Raw genomic sequence first — 4,992 nt, 5'->3', positions numbered from 1 at the left:
ATATACATATATAATGTATATATATAAGAGGTGGCTATTTTTAAGGGATTAAATTTTTTGAAGAGAACCACATTTTTGAGAGGATTTCAATTTGAAGGTACTCTCAGACCACGGAACAAGGAAAACATACAATAAGTTGTGATAATAGTGTTAAATTGATTCGTAATTAAAAGTTTTAGATATTCCTTGAGGATGACCAAAACTTTGGACTTTTAAAGAAATAAAGAGTGTTTTGAGCCTTAAATTGAATAAAATTTATTTCATTTAAACAATAATTAGATAGGTTTAATAAACCACCTAGGATCACCATGAGTACATAGCATAGTACACATTGATATCTATAAATATTTATCCTCAGTGATAACGTGGAAAACACAATTATAAATACAAATGAATATTTAAAATTTGTTTTTACCCCGAAAATATAAAATTTCAGCGATATTTAGCATTGGACTTTAACCATTTTTTTAAAAATAAAAAATTAATCAATAAAAGCTAAATGCATTATAATATCCTGGAGATATTTATAAGAATATTATTAAAACGTCACAGCTCAGCAAAATTATCTTCAATACGAGTGAATTTGAAAATCGTGGCCCCAATTAGTTCAGTGAGCCAACTTAATGTGATATCCCAATTAAATGTGTCTTTGAACAAAATAATGTTTTTTTTACCAACTCCTCGCAACTTAAATAATAAAATTGAAACTCACCTTAGATTGATACGATGAAGTTTAGGCACAACTATAGCTCCTCGGGCCATTTATAGCGATTTTAAGACCACTATCGATAGAGCACCTGTTAATTAACAATACAATTGAGTTAATTTTGCATGGACAAACATTCGATTATTGACACTAAGAATATTAAGTAAAAAAAAATTATTTATTTTCTGTGTCCAATGCAAAGAATGAATTAAAATAATAATAATTGCTATGTAATGGCTATATTAGGGATTCATGAGAAATGTATATTAAACCGTTATAGTTGAATCAAATATAGTTCCTCTGTAATATAATAGTCTGTTTTGTTGATATTTATCTATAAAGTGGTATTTAAATGACTCGAATAAAAAAGTTATCTCATCATATGGAAATCTTTGAGTATTTATTTATATTAGAAAAAAATAGCTGACCGTATGAAGTAGATTGAGGAAGATAGTCCGGGTGGCGGTCAATAAAGGTATCAAAATAATAAAAGAAAAGGTCAGGTTAACAATAAATAGTTTTCTTTTACTATTTTAATACCTTTATTGACCACCATCCGGACTATCTTCCTACGATTTGAGTATTTATATATATATTTTTTTTAGACTTCTGTAGCCTTTTTACTTTCACTTACCTATAATGGTGTATATAGTAAGGGAAATAATTGCAATTAAGAAAAATTTCGAATTTGAGTTTTAGACGAAAATACATATTTTGAGGTCCCCTGAGTCCAAAAAACCTAGTTTCCCAAAGTAGTCTGTGAGTTTATTTGTCTGTGAACAGCCTAGTTCAAAAACGAAAATTCGTACGAAACTGAAATTGCATATTTAAGGCGAGCATATGCCAGGAATGTGACAGCAACATTTTAAATAAAATAGACTAACCAGAAGAGCCACTTTATAAAATCAATTTTTTTTTAGATTTTTTTCAATTTTCTCGAAAATTACTTCAACGATTTCGATTAAACTCGATATGTCTATGTAGAATTAAATGGTCTTTAATATCAGCATGTCTCATCTTCGTTAAAACAGTCTGATTGGGCTTAAATAACGAATTTTTAAAAAATCTTCCTTTAAATTATCTTTTCATTTTGTTTAGTTTTAAATAAAACAGTATAATAAAAAATAGGTAAATACAAAATATTAAAGAATTTTATGAATAAAAAAAAGGAGATAAAGAAAAATCCGATTTTAACGTGAAAATCCCGATCTTTCCGATTGCATTCCGGCCTCGATATATTTTGTTATGCTGTTGTATTCTTGACTGGGACAAAATTTATATTTGTCGAGAAATCCTAAATTACGAATTTTAATAACAACAGAAAAATAAAATGTTTGTACATTATTTTCGGCTTTCCTTTAGATTTTTTTTCGGAAACGGCAAAAATATAAATTCAACATGAACTACCAATCTACACAAAATTTCGGAACGTATATAGTGTTGTAAGTGAAAGTTGTGTGATGCACTTACCACAATAATTTTTTTCTAAAACTAAATATTTAGGTTCTAAAAAGTATTGGCACATTTTTAAATGTTTACCATTAGCTACTCCTCCCCCCTTTCCCCTAAACCAAATAAGTCCTTTTTCTTTCAAAAGGAAAGCAATGAGGATTAACAACGATACAATGATAACCATAAATCACATACTTCGTTCTATATTTGCTTTAAAATCATGGCTAAAACCAGTGAACATAGTGTTTCATTTCTAGGAAAATAGGCCATTGGAAATTTGTGACTTGAAAGTTTACACAAGCGCGAATGTTTTAGAAGCATTAGAGTGGAAGCTATCTTTTTTCTGCTTCAAAGTCCCAAATCTGAGTTATATAAAACCACTTTTTGTACAAAAAGATGTCACATTAAATTTTAATATTTTTGTTGTTTTCGTAATCTCTTTAAGTTTTTTATATAAATGAAGTTAAAGTTCAAGATTCAACCAATCATAGGAATTTCAACCGCCTTATTGAAAGGAATCCACAAAATCTCATGATAAATTATTCCCACTTTTGAACATTCTAGCTAAGAATTTTTTGCAAAGTTGAGGGTTCTGCCTTTTTTAGTTTCTTGTTTAAAATGATTTTAGTAAATCCAGACAGATGTATGTGTATAATTTATATATTCATACCTACATTGAAATATTGACATTGTAGAATACATTGAAGATTCTCATGGGCGTAGCCAGTGGGGAGCCCCCCCACTTGATTTTTGCGACCCAAGAAAATAGTGAACTTATTTGATAGATGATATCTTTCTGGAAACATGCTGTAATTAGAAAGATAACATTGTTGAGTTGACATCTTTAAGGGTCACAACCACACCTTTGAAGGGACAAGATGGATACATTTCGATTTTTCGGTAAAAAAGGCAAAATTCAATGAGCACAAATATTCGTCATATACTTATCTCTAAAAATAATAGGGGGAAATAAATAAAAAAGAACCTTTTTTAGATTCCATTCTTCCTACTATAATTTAAATACAGTTTGCCATTTTAATAATCTCTGAATGTTTGCTGAAAATAAGAAGGCAACCATCATGGAAGAGGTGGTTAATATTTTTTTGCCAGCAATCCCGGAAGGATGGTGCTGTCATAGCAATCCTTTCATCACCTCTTATATTTTTGTATTCTTTGTGTATATTGTATGTATTTGTGTACAATAATGAAGTTTATATTTGATTTGCAAGTTTCATTTAAAATAATTTATTGTAATTATAGGTAATAAAAATTTTAAAAGTAATGATTCAATAACTTTATGAAGTAGAAATAAAATGGTGAAGGTATTTCTTGGAATATGGAATGACATGTCATTATTTTACCTAACATATCAACATATATACCCAACAAATATATATATGTATTGTGTGTGTGTATGTGTCTGTGTAATGGGCTGTGATCTGCTCCCCCCTTGGCGAAATTCTGCCATAATGATTCTTATCGACATTTATAAATGAAGTTATAAAGTCAATATTTCAAGTTAACAAGTGCAGTAGGCCACAGCTAATTTGTGACTTGAAAGTTACAAAATTGTAACTGTTTTGGAGACATTATAGTGGATGATATATTTTTCTACAAGTCCCAAATCTAAGTTATTTTAAACCACTTTTTGTATAAAAGGTGATAACTTAAATTAAATCTGAATAATAAATAAATTTGAATATATATAGTGAAATGTGTTAGGTTTATCTATTATTTTTGATTATTTTGGAAAAATATAATATTGACGTTGTTGGTCTTTGCGAATGTGGAGCTTCAACTGAAAAAGATTTATAAGTATAAAAGGAAACCAAATGAAAATATTGACACGTGGACGTCAAGTGGCCTCAGGAATGGTAGTTTATGTTAAACACCATCTAGTCGCTAAAATCGATATAATTACGACTATGGATGCAACAGAAAAGTCTGAGGTGATGCGTGCCAAAGTATGGAATGGGTGATGCGTGACGGAGGTCTATTTTATCTACAGCCCAGCTGGAAACAAGCTGAAGAAGATCTTTTGGAAGGCTGGGATGAACACTCATTACTGATGGGAAACGTTAATGCGCACTCATGGACTTGGGGTTATAAAACGAATAATCAGGCAGGTGATGTAGTTGAAGATCTTATCTATTTGGGACAATGTGATTTCGTAGATAATGTGCAGAAGCAACCAACATTTCTCTCCTATAAAGGTGACCAGACGCACCCTGACATTGTTCTCTGCCATCCATCACTTACACGGAAAATTAAACACGATCTCATTTCACCTACGGGTGGAGCTGGTCACAAAATCTTAATTATAGAAGCTGAAAGTCGAACATTACGCACTGAACACAGGGAATCTCGTTTTCCTCGTTGGAATCTGAAAAGAGCAAGATGGGAAGATTACAAGAGAGATACGAACATCATGATAAAGGAGGACATTCTGGGCCCAAATGTTGATCAAATTCCCAAACTCTAACAAAAATTATATTGAAATGTGCCCTCCGAAATATTCCTCGTGGACAAGTTCGAAAATTCAAACCTTACTGGAATATCGAGCTAGAAAAGTTAAAAAAGGGAAAAGACGAAGCTCGTAGCCGTGCAGAGAGAACAGGACTACGGTCAGATATGGTGGTGCTAAGAAAGACAAGTGCCCCATTAAGACATGCCATTATCTGTTCCAAAAGAGAAACATATAATAACTTTCTGAATGAGATGGACTTCAGGAAGGATGGAAAGAAGGCTCACGCTTTTATTTCGAGGATAAAAGGAGAGAAAATTATAGAATATGAGCCTATTAAAATAGGGAACAAGTTAGTTACTACTGAGAA

At 31.1% G+C, this 4,992-nt stretch overlaps 1 protein-coding gene across 1 annotated transcript in view; it reads right to left on the bottom strand.

Annotated features, from left to right (window-relative positions):
- LOC106679845 (chymotrypsin-1) overlaps positions 1-773 on the bottom strand; it is an 8,195-nt gene extending 7,422 nt beyond the window's left edge. The window contains exon 1 of the mRNA XM_014419215.2: positions 713-773. The gene's annotated coding sequence lies outside the window, so the exon portion shown is untranslated. The remainder of the gene's footprint in view (positions 1-712) is intronic.
- Positions 774-4,992: the final 4,219 nt, after the last annotated feature.

The sequence above is a fragment of the Halyomorpha halys genome, unplaced genomic scaffold (assembly GCF_000696795.3).
Source record: "Halyomorpha halys isolate HHAL.00 unplaced genomic scaffold, Hhal_1.1 Scaffold223.1, whole genome shotgun sequence".
Taxonomy (NCBI): domain Eukaryota; kingdom Metazoa; phylum Arthropoda; class Insecta; order Hemiptera; family Pentatomidae; genus Halyomorpha; species Halyomorpha halys.
This window is presented reverse-complemented; position numbering and strand designations above follow the sequence as displayed.